At 39.4% G+C, this 24,820-nt stretch overlaps 1 protein-coding gene across 10 annotated transcripts in view; it reads right to left on the bottom strand.

Moving 5' to 3' along the window:
- The window catches only part of CALD1 (caldesmon 1), a 194,010-nt gene that overhangs the window by 145,880 nt on the left and 23,310 nt on the right, over window positions 1–24,820 (bottom strand). For 8 of the 10 annotated variants that reach the window (XM_048057960.2, XM_048057778.2, XM_048058133.2 and 5 more), the window contains exon 2: window positions 6,940–7,024. The exons of the other annotated variants lie outside the window; for them this stretch is intronic. The gene's annotated coding sequence lies outside the window, so the exon portion shown is untranslated. The remainder of the gene's footprint in view (window positions 1–6,939; window positions 7,025–24,820) is intronic. 10 annotated transcript variants of the gene reach the window in all.

Genomic DNA, 24,820 nt, shown 5'->3' with positions numbered 1-24,820 from the left:
CACCAGCTACTCACAAATTAACATCAACTGGATATTTCTGCAGTTAAAACTTCACCAGCTTTGTATTTCACAGAGACGATGGGCAGAGGAGAGTTGGATAAATCTGCTTCCGCCTGCATCTGCTTCATGCAGCGGGGTCTGACACAGTTTTCTTTAATCCAGTACATCCATATGCTGTGCCAGGAAGTGGATTACCAGCCTGGGTTCAGAAGAAGCATTTGTCACGTGTCACCATTTACATGAGTTCGGAGTATATGTAAAATTAATGTTTTATTCTCTCCATGCTCCACTCCTAGCTCTGCTGTATTTTTATTCTTTTTTTTTTTATAATATTGCATTTATACTGCACTGATACAAACACACCTAGACAAAAGACAGGCTTGCTTCTTTTTTCAAGATTTTCAGATTTTCAGCTGATTGCATGCTTGCTTCTTCAGGTCTCTTAAAATAAAAATCAACAGCTGGGCAAAACAAAGCAAATTTGGATACGTTAAGATGTGTTCTCAGTGGTCATCTATTGAACTTTGCAGGGGCTACACTTGACAAAGTTCATCCTCTTCATTTGATTTAGTTCCCCTCTTTGTTTAGCAAAGAAGGTGAAAAATGGTTATGCACAAACAATTTTTGATGATAGTGCTCCTCAGTTTCCTCAAGCCTGGACAACATAAGCCTACAGGTCATATAATGTGGTTTGCTGCAGCCTCTCACCCAGGTATGTTACTTTTCCACTTCTATATATTTTCCAGATCATGTACAAACTTATGCTGACCCTCACAGCAGCCTTACAAAATACAGCTATTATAGTGTTATCTTCTAACATATATGGACACAGGGGCCAAGAGGTTAAATGACTCTGATAAGATCACGCACCATCAGCAGAAAACAGGGTCAGAACTCACAGGATGATTCCAGCCTCCTGACAACATAGGCCTGTCTTTAGCTACAAACTCAGGGCACGTCCCAGCCCTTTCTGCATCTTTGAAAGGTGTCATCAAAATTTGAAAGCAAACAGCTCAAAGGGTTTAAAGCTGGACATGTTTGTTCCAGGCTCTTAAGAGTATACATCACATTGGAGCATGATGTGGTAGCAAAAAGAGTTCAAGCAATATTAAAGGAAATATAAAGGCAACCGCACAGGGCAAAAAGGTAGTATTCCTAACAGCTCTGTGGTGATCACACCTGGAATACCTCACTCAGCTGTGGCGAACTCATTTCCTGAATGATAACAATCCAGAGGAAGATGACAAGAGAGCCATAAAGAACGTTAGGTAAGCAGAGAAGGACTGACCTACAGAAAGGAATTAAAAAGAGCTAAGGATGCATTGCCCAACTAAATCCTGAGAAGTGGATGTGACAACTGTCTACACATATTAGAAGAGCATTAGCAAAGGCAGAGAATGATTTTATAGTGAAGCAAAAGTGAACAACTACATGCAGTAGTATTAAATTGAAAATCATGAAAACATTCATCAAAAGATAATTTTAATAGCAAAATCTACTAGACTGTGAGGTAGACCTAATAATACCTTAACTAACACTCCCACTTCTCAAACTCTGGTCTTTTAAGAACACAAAACTTGACAGCTAACTCTTGAAAAAAAATCTATTTTGAAATTTTTAGTTGAAAACAAGTTTTGAAATTTCCCAAATAAAATCGCTAACCCCAGTTGGAGGGATTTCAGACATCCTTAACCCTGAGGCATTACAGATACGTCTGAGTCATTGCATTTGTGCTTCCCCAGGTATAAGCTTCAATTTTGATTGGATTCTCCCAGACACAAGTGGACCAGCCCATGAGTGTGTCCCACAGCAAGGCATTCACCAGTGGATCCTGTCTCATCTAACCATCCTGAAGAAAAATCACAAAAATAAATGCTGGATCCTATTCCAGCATTTATTTGGATGATTTGCAATGATAAGAGAACTAAACAACTCAGTATTTAGTGTCTTCTGCTTCTCCTCATTTTCTCCAGGACACAGCGCAGAAGGGGACCTTGCTGACAGTCCATCAGGGTGGAAAAGGCTCCGTCTGCCAAACCTGAGCAAACCACCACATAACAGTTTAAAGAGTCTCTCATCCACTTGTTTGTCCTGCCTTAATGAGTCTGCCAACAAGAATGGGTATGCTTGTGCCTTAGCCAGTCAGGTTCACTGCACTCCTGTTTTTCACCCGAATAACAGCATAATATTTAACTATTAGGCTTTTATTGAGGTCAAGATCAATGGATGAAAAGCACAAGGGAGCCACACATTTCTTTTATAATAATGTCAACTTGTGAACTTGTGATTCCTTTGTCTTAGGAAACACCCTTTTTTTTTTTTTGCTATCAAAATTTAATGTCAAATTTTAAAGGGTTCAATTTGTCTTACTTTATTAAACCTGCAATCCTTAAGAAAAACAGTGGCTTTCTACTCCATGAAATATGTGCACAAACAATAAGTACATCAAAAGCCTATTGCTTGCTGGCCAATTTCCATATAACCTAATATGGTTAAGAAAACGTTTGACTGGATCCCAGAGCCAAGTGCCAAACTTAACAACTCTGCAGTAAGCAGAGTGCCACAGAGCCCTCTGCTTATCCTCACTGTAATTTCACTTTGGTGCAGTTACTACCTATTCACATGAACTAGACCATAATTGTACTTCTACACAGTTAACAAAACACAGACACTTTCACTCTCTGTCCCCTGCCAACGGAGATTAACACTAGCTGCCGTATAAGGATTTTGGAGATGGAAGCTCCTTGGAGTGCTTCCCTTTCGGGCTAGATATATTAAGGAAATCCTGGGTTTCCCAAGGATATAAAAGAACATGCACTGTATGAGGCACTCTGGTGTTTATGTAAACATCCCAGAAAGAGGATGTTTACATATTCTTGCTCCAGTGCAAGAATACACTTTCTATATTTACAGCTAATGTACACATTAGAGCTTTACCAACATCCAATTCTATATGAACTCTCTCTGGCTACTGCTGCTGTTTATGAAACTTGGCAAGGTGCAGATTGCTTACTTGCTTCCATCTGAGCCCACCACAAAATAAACCTTGTCCACTATGTGTTTCTTGCATTTCCCTCTGTCAAATGCCATTTAGCAGCAAGGTTTAGGATTTTTTTTAATAGATAAGACAAAAAAGGGTGACAACACAAATGAAAGACTGACTTTGATCATGTCATTAAGTCACACTTCAGTCCTCTCACTCTCAAATCTAACACCGCTGAAAGCATTGTGAAGAATGATAACAGGGATTTGGTGACAAAGGAAAAATGGATCACTGAGCTTATATCAGCAAAACGAGTCACTTCAGGCATTAGAAGAACAATGCTACCTTGATTATGCAAAAGGGTTAGACAGCCTCTCCCAGATCATTTCCTATGAGATCATACACAGACTTGGAAACAGAGGGGACTGGTTTCAGGAAGTTTGGAAGCCTTTTATGGATTATATTAACCAGGCACAGGCTGTTCCCAAAAAGTGATTGTACATCAAATTCCAGTACTGCCACATGCCCTTGGTTGGAATGACTTTAGCGTATATGATAGTGCTAATAAACACCAGAGAAGCAGCAACTCTGTCATTCAATCCCTGTGATTTGGTTTTTTATTATTATTATTTTTGAAAGGAAGGGGTACTAGTTATATTTTTCTAGGTGTGGACAGCACTCAGTAAAAAAAATGTACATTAAACAAGATGTAAAATAATAAAATTCAAGAAAAAATGTTGAAATTAGTAAATGACTGTTAGTTTTGACTAGTTTACAATGAGATATTTGTTAGGTTCCCTAAGCTTTAAAGCATCCTATAGAGGTTAGCCACAACTTTGTAAAAAGCTAGATAACTGTCTTACATAGGCAGAAAAAATGCTACACTACAAGATTTTGGAATGATACTCAATTAACTATTAGAGGCTCATTTTGACTTTTCCTCTACAGTAAGTAATAGAAAAATATGTCTATACAAAACCACATCCGTGTTTGAAAAAGAACTTATTTGTGCTATTTGAGATCTTAGCTAATGGATTTACTATCAAACACATTTTTCAGTCAGTTTAATTACCATTCTTCCCCAATACAGAAAGTTAGAAAGAAAATCAGTGACTGCACTCCTCTAAGAATTAATGCTGTGCATTTTCTAATTTTCTGAATTTCACATCTATCTATCATTGCCCTGGTAATATGTATGAACAAGGCAGATGCCTCATATACTAGGACTGCCCTGTGGTTCCAAGCAGACCCATGAGTCCATAAGCACACCTCTAAGACACTGACTGTTTGGAAGTGTCAAGGCATTACAAAGACTCTGCCCTTCAGCCTCTTTAGTGAGGCAATGCAAGGCTTATTCACCCCTTCAGTTTCACGTTAATTCTTCAGTGATGCATAAATTGTGTGCTGAGCTCTCTAAGGCCTGTGACTGCAAGATGCTGAATTTCACTGTGGGAGGCAAGTTAATCTGTTAATTAAGCTAGCTAACAATCACCTCCTTTGTAGCATTGATATTACCAGATTTCATTCTCAGTTGTAAGTAATGCAACTTTTTTTTTTTTTCAAGCAGTGGATCTCAAAGAAAAGTAATAGTCTTCCCTTCTGTCTGTAGACAGTAGAAGAGAGAAATGGATAAAGGCAGTTATTTGCCCATACCCAGTCAGTCGTTCAACAGCAGAGCCTCCTGCACCCCAGTTAAGCGCTTCTCTCCACCCGTTGTCCTTTCTCCTACCACCTGCACAGGTTGAATGTGGATATAGTCTACATGATTGCTGCTGTGGCTGCAGAATCAAAACACTTAGAATAATTATTTCCCTTGGGACATACTGCCATTTATTGTCTGAAATAAGACATCTTTGTTCTTCTTTGGAAAGAAGAGCAAAAGGAGACACCTGAGCACAGGAATGAAAAATTCTCAATACATCAAATACCATTATTTGCTATCTGCTTAATGATAACTCTGTGCCAAATAGGATGCAACAGTTTTAAAGACAGCCATCGCCTTTGCTCAGCTTAGGGAATAATAACCCACGATGCAGTCTCCCAGGAATCCATCCTTAGAGCCTTGTCCATCATTATTTGTAACTAAATAAGTGTTAGAAGGATCCACATCTTTTGTCCTGAAAAAACAAGACCTTTGACCTTAACATTTCTTTGGAAAGTGCTTCAGAGAAGACTGTTACTCTGCAACAATGTTTCCTTCCATTAACATTTCCTCTTAAAATATATGGCCCAAAGGAGGAACACTAGACCTCAAATATACCACAAATATGGACAAGTCTGCCTGCAAGCATTTGGAGGCTGGGAATCTGCCCAAAACATATCCTTACAGAACTAACCAGCTCTCTGTTAGCCAGCATAGTGAATGACCTCAAAAAATAATTCTGCTTATATGCCTTCACTGGGGCAGCTCACCGACTGCATAATACATTGTTTTCCACTGCTTAAGGATAAATTATTCCTGAGGCCTGGAACTGAAGACTCTACAGTTCTACCTGCAAATCAAATATGTGTGGGATCCAATACTGTCCAACTATCAATAGGTTTCTCCTGGTTTTAGCTCTGTCTCCCCTTGCCCTCATCTCCCACCCAAGGCTGCAATAGCCAGAGCTCAGAAGAGCAGGCACATTACGGCTGACCACACAAACTCAGTGTGCTGTCAGGGCTCTGACAAAGAGAGACAGTGGGAGAGGGCTGTGGTGAACTCTAGTTATCATGAAGGGCTGACTAGAAAAGTAAGTGGCACTGATGGGCAATATGATTTGAAGGCAAGGCTTTGTCTGCTCCTCACTCACTAGAAGCAAATGCAGACACAGCCATCAGCTCTGCCATGTAAAGCACTGTGACTTCTTAGGATGCTCACAAAAAAAATCAAGATCAAGTCTGTGATACTCCTCATCCAAGCCCTTGACAGTGGTCCTGACACTTCAGAGAGGTCTTCAGCAAACTCCACCATAAGGCAGATTAGCCATTCAAGGCAAGTCCATTCTTCATCAAAGTTGGCTTCGTCACTTCAGTTTTAAATCCCGTTTAATTGTTTTCCTTAGTGATCACTACTGTAAGTCTGCACTGTATTACTATTTTATAGAAATGTCCCATCCTTTTGGATCAGTGTGGTAATAAAATTTGCTACATGACATAACTTCCACCTGTGTAGTCAGAACAGTGGAGTTCCCTCACTTGGAGCAATTTGCACTAAACTGCAATTTTAAAACAAGTATAGCCTGAGAACATTTATTATTAGCAAGACTCTTATCAAGCATTGAAGCAACAATCTTTTAAAAGGCAAATCTCCTCCCACCTGGCAAGCAGAAATATTTTACATGTACCTATCAAACTAAAACCAGGACACCCAGAGAATGTAGTCATTGGCTTTACTAACATATTCAGCAATATTACCTTAATGACATATAATAGTCTCCATATTAATAATTTTTCAATAGCAGAAAGACAATTATAGCTGCTGAGCTGAAATAATTATCTGTGTACGCAACTGATGTGAGCATAAAAAGATCGTCATGCATATATTTAATGACAAAGACAAATGAGAGTTAGTCTTGCCAAAGGAAGAAATGTTCCTTTCCAAATTCACGTAGTGTCCAGGGACCACAAGAGCCACAGCATGGAAGAATTTCTCTGGTCTAGATTATCAAGCACATACCTACAATCCTTGACATACAAAACACCATCAAAAGGAAATGTCAGGTGGAAGACTCCCACATACCCAGTTTCTGACAGTCAGTTCAACCAAGGACTAGCAGAAAGTATCTTCCCAGTGTGTTAAATTAAGCAGTACACTAACGAGCCCAGAACAGTCTATTTCCACACCAGACCTTGAGTTCTGATGAAAACTAAGCTAAAACCAAAGTGCTGCTCACAATAATAATTCTCAAATGAACAGTAAATACCTTTCTAAATATAGAAAAACACACAATATAAACATTAATAGTATATCTCACCAGTTACGATGTCCCTGAGCCTGGAAGATGCTGCCTCTTCAGCTCGCAAGGGATTCTTTGAGTAACCAAAGGATTATCACAGGCACTGGAAAGACAGAAGTGTTTATGGATGGGAATGAAGAGTGCACAAAAGACAGAAGAGTTTTACAGTAAGGATGATTTAGAAAGCAGAAAATCAGATCTTAATCCTTGCTGTGGTTGCTAGGTACTGTTGTACCACTGACTAAACTGGCTTGCAGCTCCTTAATTTTCTCCAGCAACTCCTCCGTGAGGAACAAGGAAATCCCAACTGAGAAAGGGTAGTTCTGGCAAATTCTGCATTATGCATATCTGAAGTCCAATTAAGGGAAAAGAGTGGCTTCCACCTGCAGGGAAAGCTACTCCATGCACCTGATCCATGCTCCCATGACTGTAACCCAATCGCAACGGAATGCAAACCTGAGAACACCTTGGGAAGCTTCAGTATCAAAGCTGAGAGTTTTAATAGCTGAACTGCAGCGATTAATATGGATCCAAACCTGATTATTCCCTCATGATTCATTTTATTAAAAATATCTGAGGGAATTCCCTGTTTGTTTTGGCTGTAGATCAGCATGGTTCCTTGATTGCTGGCTGCCTTCAGTCAAAGATGCAAAAATGTTTGGCTTTTTCCGCATAGCCACTGGAGTGCATTTACACAGTTTTCAGTGGCAGCTTGTTTGTCTTTACAGGTACTTAGCCACTTTGTGACTGTTAAAGCAATAGAACAACCACCTCCAATTAATAGCCAGGATAAATGATAACAGTTTTGGCTGTGTGCGGTTAAGACTGGAAATTGCCTCTGAGAGATGCCTGAGCAGGAGGACTGGAGGGAGATGCTTGGGGAATAGACTTGGAAATCCCACGTGGAATGAGGTAAACCAGCTGGAAAACTGCTCGGGGCGCTAGGGGCTCCCGTTCTCTTTCATCCATAATGGTGGCAAAAAAACAAACTTCAAACGTCTGTACACCCAAAAGACAAAAGGCTGGTATCTTAAGGTCCAAAGCACCTTTACTTTTCTAGTGAAGAAAGATATCTTAAAAATGAGCTGGCTTCACAAGCAACCTTTAATTAGACAAATACAGAGTTTACCTTTCTTCTCCACTTAACACAATCAGCATATGTGTTCAAGAGTATTAGATTAACCAGCTTGAGCAGGAGATTTGACTAAGCTCTACAAGACCACCTTGGAAATTATATGATGCTTCTTTCAGTGATGGTGTGTATTTTTGCACTGTTCTTCTTAATCCATAAACAGGGGTTTTGTGGGGTTGTACTTATCTTAGAGGATTTGGGGGGCTTTGCTTATAATCCTATACTGCCTGTCAAATGAGTTTTTTTTTAAGATAGTATGTGATGGAAGGATGGGGGAATCAAAATCTCAAAAATAAATACAGTACTGTGCTCCACCATGACTGAACACAACTTGTACCCTTATTGTTTTACCAAAAAAAATGAAACATTTCTGTTGGTCCAAGAACTGCCAAGACAGAAAATAGCAGCCATGTCCAGCTGAGGCAGCAGTTCCTGCAATAAACTACTCTGGACCTTCCTAAGACAGCATTGCAGTAAGTGCTGAAGCACCCCATGCTTTCGGAGGTGCATCAAATCCAGCATAGCTAGGTAAAGGAATACAGATTCTCTGAGCATCACAGAGGTCCAGGTTTCTGGATTATCTCAGCTTCAGTAAAGCTCCTATTAAAAGCAATAGCAGCTGAATCTGCTAATCTGGAGAAAAATCTAGAGCCATCTTTGCACCAATAAAATACATAAATACTCCGGTCATTTATAAAATCCAAGGACTGACATGGCTCTCAAGAGTCATGCAGCTTCCCTAAGTGATCCAGTTCTTTCAGGAGTAATTCAGCTTTTGCATTACTTGCTCTACATAGTTCACTCTAGCCATGAAATACAAAAATGCACTATCATTTACATATGATGAGGAAAATGAAATCTGAAGGTGCAATATAGCAGAGCTAAGCAGCATTAACTTCTGGAAGTTCCTGGTTGCTGAGATATTTCAGAGATAAAGCTCCAAAGGTGGACATTAGTCTTAATCAGAAGAACATCTAATTTCCATTGCTTTCATTTAGGCTTGTTTCCTGTGATATGTTAATGTCGGCACCTCATTCTTAAGTGCCCAGATTCACAAGGTGCTTAAGCATGCTCCTAACCAACCAAACAAGATTACTTATCTACTTAAAGTTAGGCACACATTTGTTGAGACAGAGCCAAAATATACATGCACATACATATACCTGACCACGTATATATTTTTCTTCCATAGGCTGTTTTTATTCTGTAGTCCAAAATGCAGTAGCAAATATATATATATATATAATAAAGTTCCATTATGCCACTTCTTCAAGAATTCCTCAGTAAAACTCAGTGACGAAGTTAACATATTTTACATAATTTAATTTCTAGTTACGATGGAATTTGCAATGCATAACATCTGTATTTGTGCCCTCAAAGATACCAAAACCTGAATTCTCTTCTAAAAAGCAACAATAATGAAACATCTCTCTGAAAGACCTTGCAAATTAGTGACCACCAATGACTAGGCAGGATATGAAGCAGAAGAACAGTTTAACCACTTGTAAATGTACTTTTACTGCTTCATACCAAATAGCCTCTAAAATATTAAATGCAAGAGACACCATCAACAAGTTAGTTTGCTGGAGGATGAACAAAATTGATTAGATTTACACAATCTCTGGATGCCATACCTACTGAAAAGCTGAGAGGGCTTCAAAGAATTATCTTGCATTTCTTTCCTAAATAAGGCTAAACTATGAGACAAATGGATTTCCCTATCTATTTCTTCAGTCTTTCCTGTAGTCCATCTCACCAGTATACATACTTACATACTGACCAACTATGAACAAAACTAAAATTACCAGGCTGGAGAAATAGAGGAATGGGTACAAAACCCAAACAGCAGAAGAATATAAACTTTCTCTTCCTCTTCATGTGATGAGTACTACCTTTCTTCCATAATTTTACAGCTAGAGATAGCTAATTCCAAACACAGAAGCAGACCATTTATATTTTTATAAGCAAACTGTATCTTTGTTTTTCCATTGTTCTTTTCCAAGATTAAATTACGTTCTTCCTAGGAAGGAGGAAATGGTCATTTTCCAGAAAATAAAGCCATTACGGCTTAGATCACAGAGCATCAATCTATCACAGTCTAATATTTTTGAGAAGTTCATTCCATTTCAATTTTATTTGACTACTATGGTATGCAAGCTGGCTTCTCTAGCATAGTCTCCCTTCCTCACAAATAGATAAATGGTACGCTATAAAATAATAATTTTTAAAAAAAAAGTCTTCTGAGTTAGTCCTTAAAACCCTAGGGTGCCTGTAAATTGTTCAGATTAACTTAGAGCATGACATTTTAATGATTTTTAGGCCATTTGGGTGACATGAATGAACATGAGATCTCATTTACTGTTACACTGATTCTTATTTTATATCAGCACAACCCAACTTGCATGAGTACAGGACATGCAAAATCAGGCCCGAGCTCTTAGGAAGAAGAGCTGCAGGGCTTCACACACACATCCCATTTCACAAATACTGCGGCATAGGGACTGGCCCCTTCCCACGTCGGTACATAATAGGATTAAGATGCTGCGTGTTGATTGGAAAGTAGGCTGAGGCACTGGAGTCTCTCTAAGCAGGGGAATCCTACTGGGCCTGTTCTGTGGTTTTAAACATGGGAAGGAAAACTTAAATGATAGATCCTGCAATAGCAAACAAAAACGATGGCACCAAGAACTACCCAGTTTCTCTCTCTTAGGAGGGGATTAGTCTTCTTTTCTATAACCCAGATAAGGAAAAATTTGAATTTTTGTTTGGCCAAAACGCTGAAGACAACTCCCCCATTATGGTACAAGCATTTGAATGTAGAAAACAAACTTGAATTTCTGAATATCCTTGGAACCCTTGTCCAGGGCTACAGAGGCAGGCAGCATGAACAGCAGCCAAGCAAGTCATCAAAACCACATCAGGTATGGCATTGATTCAGAGGAAAGCAATATATGTGCTAAATCACAATTTTCAAGCAATTCCAGCTGCAGGCATTCCCTGAGAATTCCCTGGCCTGGTTTTATCCAACTTCCATGGTCAAAAGACCTGATAACCCAAGTGGACCTAGGCTGTAGATATTTTAAATGAGGCAAACAGCAAAAATATCTTCCAATGCAACCAGTAACACCAAATTGAAATGCTCAATAGGGTAGTCATCCTTGGATGCAAATCCCCAACTCTTTCATATCACCAGGTTGGAAACAGATGATGAAAGAAAGGTGAAATATGCTGCAGCTTATGCACTTTCTCATGTGCTTTTGAAGATCCTCCTCAAGATGTTATTTTTCACAATATTTATATTATGACTGTTTGAAGGAACACCGTTAAAATAGCAAAACAGCAATTCTGCCTGCAACAACAATGTATTTGCTTTAACACTTTTATTTTACCTACTAAAATAAGTCCTTTAATTTCTGCTCAAACAGCATTTAAAGAGACCTGAAGCATGTTTGCCTGTTACCTCAAGAAAATTAGCATTTTTTCTTCTGTATTTTTCAACACTGATGTGAAAAGGCACAATTAGCCATAACCTAGCCTGAAGTACAGCTCCTAGTCCCTTTTATAGCTCATAAATTAAGCTGAATTTCTGACAATTTGTGTTAACAGGACAATAATGATAATAGTATGCCATATCCAGTTATGTAATGGGGGAAAACACAATGCATATTGCTTTCGTTTCCTTGTCAATCTACAAAATACCATATGTGCATTGACACTGCATGTATAGGTAGAAACCTGCGTAATAACCTCTGATCAGACATTTTTGTTAGAACGCCCACCACCCACCAACCCAACTGCCTTTATCAATTATAGTATCAATCATCAACAAATATCTGCATTTAAAAAAAAAAAAAAGGATAGCTTTTTTGAAAGAATCTTTAAGTCTCACTCCACAGAAGGTCATGTCCTGTTTTACACATTTTTTCCCCTGACATTTTTGTTTCATGTTTTTATTTGTAGGAGACAAAGATAGAGATTCTGTACATTTTTGTGGGACAACTGTATTTGGCAGCCAGCCAATTCCTAAGCCAGTATCAGCAGTGAATTTATAGCTCAAAGGAAAGAAAATTCTGAAGAGACAGGGTTTTGTGGGAGGGAGGTTTTGTTTGGTTTTGTTGTTTAAAACTGTAAAGCTGTTTTTGACAAGTTTGTCATCAGGCTTATAAAGGAAAAGTGGAATTTAAAGCATCATCTGCTCTAGCACCCAGTCACACCTTGCTGAGCCCCTCACCCACACTATCACTTCTGTCTCTATAGGTATTCCTACCTTGGTACATAGTTTCAGATTTAATCAGTGCCCTCTGCACATTTAAACTGACCACTGGCAACCTACATTATTAAATGTACATAATTTTTACTTCACCCCTAATTTAACTTAATTCTCGAGAATTTCAGTCTGTGCTGTTGTTAGAATAAAACACACGCCAAACAACTTTTTGCCTAGACAGACTTTGCTACAGTGCTGAAATCTAGCCTTTGCTCAAAAAGACACTGGGTTTCTAAAGCAGGGGTCATCTAACAGGCATCAGGAGGACAATTACAGTTCTGCAAGTGGGGAATGCACTGAGCATCGAATACTCAATGCTAGCAAATGCTGTGTTGACAGCAGGCACCCAGCATAGCATCAGGACATCACCTGCAGGCTGAGAGCTGGGTGGGACTGAAGGACGTCGGCAATACGGAGGTATAGCACATAACAAAGCTGTAAAAGCCATGCATCTGGGAATAAAAGCACGTCCCAAGATAAGGCAGCAAACTGATGGCAAAGCCTTACAACTTGTTGCTCAAGAGTGTGTAGAAGAGGACAGCTAGACAAGCAGCCATGGCAGCGAGTGCAGTGACGAGCATGTATTAATGGACATTCACACTCTGGCTGAGACCGCTCTGGCCTCAGCTCATTCCCACGCGCTGTGGTGAGGCAGCCAGCAGTGAGTCATTTTTCCTAAGCATAGCTCCTGATCGATCCTAGCAGCCAAGCATACACATGAGCATGCAGGACATGCTCCCTTGCCCTCTAATCCATCCTTTTTCACATCAGTACCCAGTGCAAGGAAAGCCCATGGGGCAGCATCTCCCCACGGCCAGCAGGACCGTGACACCCCCTGTGCCAGTACCCCACATCCTGCTTTTCTACCTTTGGCCAGCTTTGGTTCTGTGCTAAACACCAACTCCAGCAGGACAGCTTCTGTAGCACTTCCAGAAAATGCATGCACATGCCTTTCTATAGACTACAAACCAGAAGTAGGCAGTTCTTTCCTTGTTTGGCTGCTGAAGATCTGCTGCTTTTAAAGCACCCCCTTTAATTTTTACTCCTATTTCTGAAAGCAGCACAATTCTCCATTAGCTAAACATTTCACAGAGAGCCAGCACATCCCTCAATCAATGCCCATAAATGCAAATTTTTATAGCTCAATGTTATTTAAGTCATACCAGTGGCTACAGTGTAAATCATACCCTCCTTTGTGAGCTGAGGTGCTTCTCAAAGACAAATTTCACTGTTCTCTTCAGAGTGGTACAGTTCACATAACATATAAATGAAACATTGGAAGATCTCAGAATATAAAGATGAGAAAGTCTCCCTCACAGAATCCCACAGTTCCAGGAAAAATCCAAAGGCAGGCACCTACAGCAACCAGAAGCAACTCAGACACTGTTCATGCAAAAGAGGGCAGCATATAACAGATATTCTGGACTTAGATGAACCAGCAAATAGTGTCTTCGGAATAGGGGAGGGAAGAAAAGAAAAATAACATTTACCGGAAAACAGATCTACTGAAGCAAGTTTGTTTTGAGACACTGTAGTTAAAGCATGTTTGGGAAAAATTAATGAACCATCTGAAAAAGATGTAGTGTTTTCTGTTGGTACTGCTTTTTTTTTTTTTCCTTTTTTTTTTATTATTTGGTAGGAGTCTACTTTATTCCACAGATTTTAAGACATGTTTAAGATTCCATAGGTTTAGTATTACATCAATAATGGTTCATAATGAAATTCCAGGCAGTAGCAAAAAAGAGATTTTGTGATAGAACTGCACAAGATATGGATATGGGGCCCTTTGTGCAGATTTACTGATAGGAATGTTGAATGTAGGTTAAAATAACATAGTTGTCTGGCTCACTTGTGTGTGCTAAAATGTCATGTGACAGAGCACAAGTTATGCTATTACTTGAATCTTTTTAAAAGTTAATCTAATTCTGCCCTTTACTGGATTTTTCAAAATATTTGTCATTTAATACAACTCTATTCATCATTTACTACTGTAAAAAGTATTTTTCCTATATTCACATCCCATCCATCTCCATGATGAATAATATTTCAATGGTTTTATCAGCATGCTTGATACTACTTGGACTGTCAGATTGTTGCCCTTCCAAGCTCAGCGTGGCAGAGTGGACAAAGCAGCTGGCTGGCATCAGCTCCACTTTGGTGTTGGAGCTCAAGTCATTTTTCCTTTTTGTACTTCGGTTTCTCAGATTGACAAATTGGAAAACAATATCAAGCTCCTTTGTAAAGAACTTTGAGATCAACACATGAAGAGCAATGCCTAACAGCTAGATCTTTATGCTATTTTACCTTATAGAATGAAGGTCTCTTTTTAAAGATTACTTAAAAAATAATTAGAAAGGAAGTATCATCTTACAGCTACGTAGGACCAAATGTTACTGAGACTGCCTGTCCATTCTTTGCAGGTGGATAACCCAAGTCTGCGGAAGATGACCTATCAGAGCCCAAAGTGAGATAAACTGTCTTCAGCAGATAGGAACTTTTCTAAACCTAAAGACATTCACTGTAACAACACTCAATTTGGGACTAAAAGAGAGTTTGGTATAGCATCTCAAATCATTGCTTTGTCAGATCCCCACCGATACTGCTGTTGGAAATAGTTGTTCACTTTCATACTACTATGTTAAGGGCAGGAAAAGAAAGCAAAACATTACAGAAATACTGAAAAGAATGTCAATGGAACAATAAATTAAAAGAACAACCTTTGCTTTAAAATGTAGGATGGGTCTGTGTTGTCAGATCTGTGATAAATCATGAATAATACCAGGCTGACATTTGAGGACCAGCATTAAAAATAATAATAATGATTGAATCAGTTGCTGAAAGTCTCATCCTTTGAATACAATAATGTTTCTTTTGGGTCACCCATCACTCCATCTTGCAGTGATGTTGGAAGCATCAGACAGACCTGTCCTCACAGGCATTTCCGGCACATAGGGTCCTGACAATGCTAACTAGATTTTTCACAAAATAAGGTCCTTCCACTCAGAGAAATTCTCATTGTCACTGAGTTGGGGGAAGCACACAACCCAGCCTGACATATTGGTCCAAATCCCACAGCTCAAGCTCCCATAGAATTCAACTCCTGTTGCACATGAATATCGCACACAGCTCTTCACAAGTTGGTTTATTGTATGTAGACATAAAAGAGGAAGTAAACTGAGCACTGAAACAGGCTTCTGATATAGAAAAAGTTGTATGGAGGACAGCAGAAAGAAAAACACAGTGGATCCCATCTTCAGTTCTTTGAATGTCACACTTTCATTTTAGCTAAAACTGATACATAAGAGTTAACATCTGAATCTTCTGTTAAGCTTTTAATTAGTGCCTTGCTGGTTTGTGCAGTCAAACTAGAAGTATGTTTAAATGAAGTTTTTCAAAAGATCTCAATGATTTTGGCTGCCTGTGTTAAGTTACTGCAATGGCATTTGATTTCCAGGGTAATGACAGCCAGGTCTAAAATATCCTCATTGGACATCCAAGAATCAAGGCATTTCAAAAATATCTTGGGGAAAAAAATGCCCTTTGTTTTGGCCTCTTTTCCTTGACAGAAAGAGTGTCCATTTGCCAAATTAAGTAAGGAGAAATATGAAAGCACAAACAGAACTTTGACCTATCACAAGAGCCAGACTATTGTTTTACATTGTATGACTGTCTGTGACAGTATAAAATGTGAATTTAGCAAGACTGTTTGGGAGCTTTCAATTATGCACACACTCATTCTGGCAGGGTCAAGATTTTTTGTGTTTTGTTGTTGTTGTTCAACTGGCCCATTTTACTTTAGAGGAATGGTGAATTGATTAAACCATCATCATTTCTGTGCAGAGTTCTCAAATCTGCCAACAACTACAAGCTGAAATAAGTAGGTCTGAAATATTTCTATATTAGAATTACACTCTACTGCACCACTTATCGTTGTGCTCAATTGGAATCAATCTAAAGCATCAGGCACACTAGAACGTGCAATGGAAACACTCTGCATGTACAGACTAAATGTTTGTACTGGGTTTACAGACATCTAGTAGCCTAGGGTACTAGACATCCAAAAAATGGTGCATCACAACCGGAGATTATTGCTAAAAGCAGTCAACAGCCAAAAACGGTGTGGCTGCCAAATCTGAGAATGGACAACTGGATAGGCGAGAACCTTCATCATCAACTTCAACAGGGACAGAAACTCAGCATCAGTTTCTTACAAGTTAACTTTCACTTTTCTTAGAAATCATTGGAATAGTTTAATTTCTTGACTTTAAAGGAATTATGAACAATTACTATGACCATATTTTTGAAGTTTTTTTTTTTAAAACAAAGAATTTGGTTTTGAATAAAATCTAAAAAAGTCTAAACTCCTTGATGTTTCATAGACAAACTATTTCATGATGTTTTAAAACTCCCTGAAGACCTTTCATCAGACCCTTCATCTTGTGACTACCGAGGATCAGTGCTGCCAAATAACATCCTTACATTTTGTTTCTGTAAAGCACCCAGGACCATCCATGCTATGGAATGGATGTAAAGGACTTCCCTGCTCCACAGAGCCCCAGACTCCAGCTCTATTAATCCAACTACAGCTCCTTGGAGGAATCCTTTACATTGGAAGTTATGAAAATAAAGGTAAAATATACGCTTACACATCATAAAAGTGAGGTCTTGTTCCATTTTAGACAAGATTAAAAAAAATATGCCATGAACAATAAAATGGAACATACAAACCCCTAACCAATAAAGAGTTATGCACCATGGAGCTGTTTCTGGTCAACTTTCCTCATAAAAAATGAAAAATTCATCTGAAATGCACAAAGTCAGCATTTCTGATACTTGTCAGCTTCCCTATACCCTTTCTTTATGCAGCAGACATATTAGTTTCTTTCCAGCTGACAAAAAAAAAATGCCTGTCAAGATCATCGTATGTTCACACGTGACTAGCCTACTAACCTTGAATCATGTTTCTGGTGTTCCCTTTCCCAATTCCTGTGTAAATTATGATAAAATCCTCAGGCTTACTATGCCTCAGTCTCTTCTGTGGAATCTGAACAATACTTTCAATGAGGTTTGGCACAAAACTCAGATTTGCAAAGATCCTTGGGACCTTTTATATCAAAAGTACTTTTACATGTAATGGATTATTAGTGACATTTTACCAAATGTAAAAAGACTCAAAATTTGAATGACAAGATAACTCTTATTATAAGCAGCTTTTTAATTCACATTTAACCTTCAGCACACTAACAGTCTTCCTGAGAGCATGTTGTCAGCTTTAATTTCAGATTCTAAAATTTCTGGGGACATTTACTATTCCAACAAAAATTCCTTGATATGCCACACACCTTCCATAGCACCTACCAATACTTTGTATCAAAACTAAACTCTTACCTCTAAAACAGTTTATATGAATATATATGCACACTAACAGTTGATTCAAAGAAAAAAAAAAAAAGAGTAATTTCAATAGATAAATAAGCCTCAGCTTACTAGACACTGACTATCTGTTCAAGGAAAATGTTTTCTTCTCTTGGAAGCTGAGCTATTCCTCAAATTTTCCATATTCAAGGGACCCTGACAGCTTCTCTTACTTTTCTGCTTTTAAGACAATACAGATTGACCTTCGACTTTCACACTAGCTTGAAGCAAGTAGGAAGTATCTTCCCTAGACCATGAAGTCTTTCCCTGCACTGTAGAAAATATATCTTTTTAAATGAAGTTGTTGCTCAACTGAGTTCACTCTGCCAAGCAAGGAACTCCCAATGGGAAAGAAAACATTTTCATACTCCAGGGCGATGGGAGGATTATAATTGCAGCTACATCTCTCTACATAATAATGAATATGAGACAACAAAACCTCCCTCTTGGCAGGAGGTACAGGATTGCCCCATGGCCGAATGAGCACGCATCACTGCTGACCCAATCCTCAGTTTATATGCATGCAAAACAGAGCCTGACTGGGCATGACAAAAAGAACATGAATAATTCACAGCAGCAGTAATCAATGTGAAACAACAAAGGGCTCTCCCAGAGAGGACAGCCACTCTACCATCCTCTGATCCTGCAGCCATTACAGACTAACGTGCTGCAAAGCTGTCTAGCAAGCTCCTTATCGTTCACATGACTTTTTGCCCCTAATTGCACTCCCTGGTTAGCCTCTGTCTAGCTAACGGGCCTTTCCTTCTTTCGTACGCTTATATCTGTGAACCTCTGATTTCTTGTGTGCAATTGCAAGCCCCTCTCTACAAGTCTATAGTTTCCCAGAGCAGCCACTGTCCTGCAAGGTGAGTACCATCACCCTGAGGAGAGACCCAGCCCATTTCCCAACTGTGCTAGCCACTGATAAAAACAATTCACCTTTCAAATGAAAGGCAAAGGCCCTTTCAGCAGAGGAATAGGTGCCTCCTGCAAGAGGGATCCCAGGTTCTGAATCTGGAGACAGCAACAATGCCTCTATTTCCCTGGTGTGTGTACAAGAAGAGGTGTACTTCATATACCTGTATGCTTAGTGCTTGCTGTTGGCCAGAACTGTTCTTCCAAGGGTCACCCTTTCTGCTTAACTCTGCCCAGGCTGTATATAGGCATTCCCCTCGGGTACCGAGCTACCTATATGTCAGGAAAGAACATCCAACCTTTCTATTCAGTCACACCCAAACCGTCACTACCACCACAGGCATCAGCCATAGTTTTCAAAAATATGAAACCTAGCCATATGCCAAAGGGTTCAGAAGAAAACTTAAAGGTAGTGTGTCGAACTGTAGGCGGCACTTTATCCATTGGATTACACAGATCTCACAGTGCTTTGTTGTTGCATCTGGGGGGGAAGCAAAACATTTATGCAGCTTTGGTAGAACAATTCTGCTTCTGCCGCCCTAGAGAAGTTAATGTCACATAAATCTGTATGTTTTACTAATGGCATCATATATCTTCCCAGGCATTTCTAACTTACCCTTTGTCGAGCTATCTAGGTACTTTATCACATGAGGTTACTCTGTGTCATGTATTAATATTAAGACACTGTGCCTCGTCTTTCATAGGAAAGTACATGTTCTTATCTAAATTACTGAGACTAATAACTTGAAATATTGTCCCTGCAAAACATACTTTAATGCTGTATGTTCAGATAACTAGCACTCTTTTTTTCCTCCCCTCCCAGTGAGTGAACATAAATTAAGTCTCGACAGGAATTAACCCAATAAGCTGCAGTCCCAGTTTGGAGGCAGGGAAGAAGGATGTACTGTAAGAAGGAAACTCCTGCCTCATCTGACTGGGTCCACATGCTGCACCAGGCAGGGCTCACAAGGACAGTACGGTCTTTTAGTTCCCCAGCACATCCATGCCTGCAGAAATGTGCACTAGGAAACGGCACTTCCTTCCCTCTGGAAGTTTCTTCATCACCAGTAAACAGTTTTGCACATTGCTCAATCCATTTAGTTGAGTTTGTGCTTTGAAACTTGGGTACGTGACAGTTAAGATTGTTTTCAACTGATAACTGGCCTAAGGATGCCCCTTTGCTTATTACTTCTTTGATCCAGATAAGCACTTGGCTGTTTAATCAGCTGCAAAGCTAAAGCAGAAAAAGAGAACACTCCAAAGCCTTACAACCCCATGTACTTAATTTTAGCCTAAAAATAATTTCTGGGCAGAAAGAAAATTTAATTAACTTTTTTCTATAAAAGTGGATGGTAAGATGTGTAGCAAGATCTTATGCATTCCTTTGAAGTTTGTCATACATTCCTGAATACCTTTGACAGTCTAAGAAGTTATGTGTCTGCTTCTGATTAGATAATTGAAATAAATCTACACCAAATAAATTCAGATCTCTTAAAATAAACTGCAGAGGTACGTGAACTTTGCAAAATGCATGTAGTACTTCAACCAAAAGGCATTTCTGCAAAAATCAGCTATCAAGAAGGAATTCATTTCTTCATTTCCATGTGTGCAGACTGCAGTTAGTATCCAAGTTTTAATCCAGGTTTAATTCTAGTCAGCATCAAGTACAGTTCCTACATGAACTGAAAACCACCACAGTAGAAGGAAATCACCTTTTACACTTATTGCTCTCTGCATTTCAACCCTTAGCATTAAACGTTCATTAAAATTAGAAGATACCGGTGTCAGGCACACCAAGTCTAGCAAACATTTGTCCACCACTTCAACTTGAGACTACACTGCCAAACCTGGATGACAATACATAGGGAAGACCACCTTACATAATCAATCTCCATTTATTACACCCAGCCCAGCAAGCCACCAAAATCAATCAGAATCATGTTTTTTCTGCCAGCCTACAAAGCTGGGAAAGGTATATAACATGTTATGTTTGTAACATATACTAGAATACAATATAATACATAGAAGCAGACATTACATAAACTGGAAGATGACAACAAAAGTACATGGCAATACATGAAAACAAGAATTTGACTGAATACAACTGAGTAGTAACTGGTTAAAGTCATGCAGCTACCGAAGATTCAAAAAGAGCACACAAAACTTTGCTTGAAATACTAACAGTGACCACATAAACCCAAGCAGTGCTGATCAGATGCATCTTATCACATGCTTGCTGCACAGGTCATCCTGCCAATCATTCTGCAATGGCCTCCTGAAACCACATGCAGGAGGACACACACAAAGAACTCAAGATGTATCACCTTGATAAAGTTCACCCTAAACATGCATTTTACAGCAAGAAGGCCAGAGAACTGAACACATTTTAAACTTCTACAAAATGACAGGTCTTGCAAAGATGTCAAGACAACACCATATTTGCAGCTGCCAGAAACATCTTTGGAAACATTATCCAAATGACAGTCACAGAGTGCTGGTATTCTGTTCGTCCTTGTTCCCCAGACACTGGCACTGCCAGGTCCAACAGCACAGCACAGAAAACAAACAAGGCCACTTTAGGCAGTGGGATGGCAAACAACAAGGGCCCTGTTGAAATCAGTCCCAGACATCTGTCTGCGTGACTTAGGAGCAATTCTGGTCCAAAGCACAGCTGGTGTTGAGGAGATGTACAGAGACTTGTGGAACGTCACAGGGTCACCAGCCCTGCATGACGGTGCATGAAGTCATAGAACTGATGAAGTGCTTGACATTTATGGGGAGACATCAAGAAAAAGCGATGAAAGATGCAATGGAGAAGCCTAGACAAGCACTTGTTTTAAAATATAGCTTTAAGTCAATTGAGAGTAATTTAAAAATATGTCACAAGAGTCCCATCAGGAAGTCAAGCCTCATCCAATTCTTGCGCAAAGAACAGAAGCAGAAATTCTGAAGATACGGTCAAGACAACAAATTCCTACTTTACGCGTGGGTCCATCTCCTTTGAGCTAACCAACATCTACTAATGAAAGCTTACTTCTGAAGCTGCAAGTGATGGCAGATCCACCAGCTGTTACTTTGTCCTATTTTGGACAACAGAGCAGGAAATTTACATTTAAAAAACACATCTAACATCATTTAAATATACTGCTTTTTTTTTTTCCACCACTGGAATGCATTCATTATTACTGGCTTTTGGTCCATTAAAATACACTATGTTCCCCCCACACACACACACTCGACCCACTCTTTACCATCAGATATGTGAAATGTTCGTGCTAAAAATGAAAAATATATTTTCCACCAAGTGGAAGTGTGCCACAGCTAACAGAATTGCTGCTACAAGGCTACTAAATATTATCACATCCAAATAGAAATACAACAGCCTTCAAAATCTGTTACAATTTGTCACCTCCAGTAGTGCCAAGAGCTGATATTTCTGATCTCAGTTTCATAACTATCATCTCAACCACCAGCTCATCTTCTGTTTGCTCCTTCCTACTCTGCCACAGCTTTGTTTCAGACTGGTTCTTTAAAAAACTGCACCCATCTTTCTTGTTTCTCTCTTCTCTATCACTCCTGACAGCTCCACCTTATTGTCTCCCAAACTTGGGGATCCAATGCTATCTTCATCTTTTCTCACCTTTGCTCTCAAATTCAACACTCTTTCATGAATTTCCACTGGCATTTCTCACATATCTGTTCTCTTAGTCCTCAGGAGTATAAATGTAAACTTGAAAAGAAAAAAGAAAAACTTTGCTGATTCACCTTTGTAGCTGCTTTTCTTTGCAACTTTCCGTATTACCTGGGATTATAAATGCCACTGCAAAAAGTGTTTCTTCCCCTGCCCTTTTTTCACATCACAAACACTTCTTTAATCCTTTCATGGGCTATCCATCTTGCATTGACAGAATTAAAGCTTTTCTTCCTCATTTTTTTCATCTCTTTCAGTCCCCTATGCTCCATCCCAGTCTTCTCATCAACATACAATCTCCTCAGCCAACCAAGTCCCCTCACCCAGTTCTGTAAAGAGGGAAACAAAGCAATGCAGCAATTCCCTTAGACTGATTCATAGCTCCAACAAGGCTGCAAGCCCATCGGCTGCAAAACTAATGGCCAGAAGTTCAGGGACAGGTAACCGTGGAGTTATATCTTCCACCATGGGGAGCTTCTACCATGAGCCCAGGAAGGAGAGGGGCTGCAAGAGACAGGTCAGGGCTTCCCAGTGTTGGATGCCTTCTGCCATGGCATTGAGTCTGCACACAGAACAGCCTGAGGAAACACCACTTAAATTCCTCTGACCTGAGCATAATTTAAATGACAATTTGTTGTCAATTTCCTCCTAAATTTTTTCAGTGTGTAACCATGTTTGCACCATTGCGTGCTGAAAAGGCTAATTTCAACCCTTCCCAGACCTTTGATCTTGGTGTTAATCTGTAGTGTGGTACAAGTTTTAAAAGTACATCAGGTAGTTTTGTTTCTACAGGAACTGTTTGTTTGGACAGTGCCAAAGACTTTGAAATTCAGCAAAAGCAGGGCCTCAGTATTCAAGAGGGGCATCTCTGATCAAATACAGGTTGCTTGCATGCCCCCCTCTACAGACTCTATAGATAAAAATGAAAAGTGCTAGTAGCTATGACTAGGATGTGAAGTACAGGATCTCTTCAGATTCCATAAAAGGAGCCTCAAGGTGACTAGCTGAGGAGGCAACACCTCAAGACAGGTAAGATGGTGTTTAAAGTCACTGGAAAAATATACTAAAATACATCTGCCCTGATTTCTAGAGAAAAGTTAGAACATATACATGAAGCAACTAAAAAGAACAGGGTTTAAGTCATGTCTGCATGTAGCTATAGAACAGTTAATCAGCAGCCACTAATTATGTCTAGTGACAAATATGTAGTGCTAGATTGTAATACTTTACTCCTAAAACTCTAAAGGCAAAATTAATATGAAATGCACAGAGAGCTCACTGCATAAACTGTAGATTAAAGTGGATATTAAATAACATTTTCTTGTTCTGTTATGTCACTGAGGTACCTAGTGTCTCCTGAAACATTTTGTAATTAGAGTTTATATCATTAGTGGTTATTAAAACAGCTTGATCTTGTTCGGGAGATGCAGCAGAGCAGCACATCTCTCATTTGATGTTATCTTTCTCCAATTTATGTTACTGAGTCATTAATGTGACAGTTAAATAGACACTGAATTCCAGCCTAAGAATTTCCATGAAAGCACCCATTCAGAAAAGCCTCCAGTGCATACCTTGCTCGTCACTCCCAGCCTCCGGTTCCCTAATGCACAGGACCGCCAAACCACTTTGCGGTAGGCCAGTATCAGCTTCATGTTCCTCCTGTAAGAACTCATTATTTCCTTATGCTCTATCATGTGTTTCTTGTCTTTCCATACATCTCTAGACTACAAAGAGTAAGAACTCTTCCAGACAGAGACTATCACACAGTTTATGAATCACTGTAAGAAAATAATCCTATTAGGGTTTTAATTAAACACGTTCAGCGCCTTTTACAACACACTCAAGCTTCAGGTGTGATCAGAAATATTCTAACATGTCTAGCAGGACTCATGAGCCTAGTGCACATGTAGCCCCTGAGTCAGTTTTTATGTAGCACACCTGAGGGGACTTACGAGCTGAGAGAAAGAAGGAAAGAAACTGCAGGGCACTGTGACATAAAGCAGATGTCACATTTTATTAACAGCATCAAGAGATGAAGAATCACCAAAACTTTATTCTTGCAGTAGTTCATCACCCTGAATGTAAAAATGTGTGTCTAATTTACTTGTCTGGCTTCGGGTTCCAGCTATTAGATAGGATTTACTCTGGTAGAATCATAGAGCCTTTTAGTAGCCAATATTTCTCCCTGAGGAGGTACCAAGATTTGATTTTTATTAGTCTTCTACATGGTTCATACACAGAAGATACAATTCCTCATTCCATTTTTCTTGTTCCTGGATATATGATTTTGCGTTTGGCTGCATGACAACAATTTATCTGAATAGACTCCCTTTATTGAGTGATACAGATTGTGCTGTACAGCTGCCTTATCTTCACTGCTCACTATTCCCCCCACCATCCTGATCTTTGTATCATCTGTGCCTTTTATCTGAATCATAAGTAGCAGCAGCTGCAGTAACTCCCAGTAGAAGTTCTCCTT

Source organism: Anser cygnoides, chromosome 1, assembly GCF_040182565.1.
Source record: "Anser cygnoides isolate HZ-2024a breed goose chromosome 1, Taihu_goose_T2T_genome, whole genome shotgun sequence".
NCBI classification, from domain to species: domain Eukaryota; kingdom Metazoa; phylum Chordata; class Aves; order Anseriformes; family Anatidae; genus Anser; species Anser cygnoides.
This window is presented reverse-complemented; position numbering and strand designations above follow the sequence as displayed.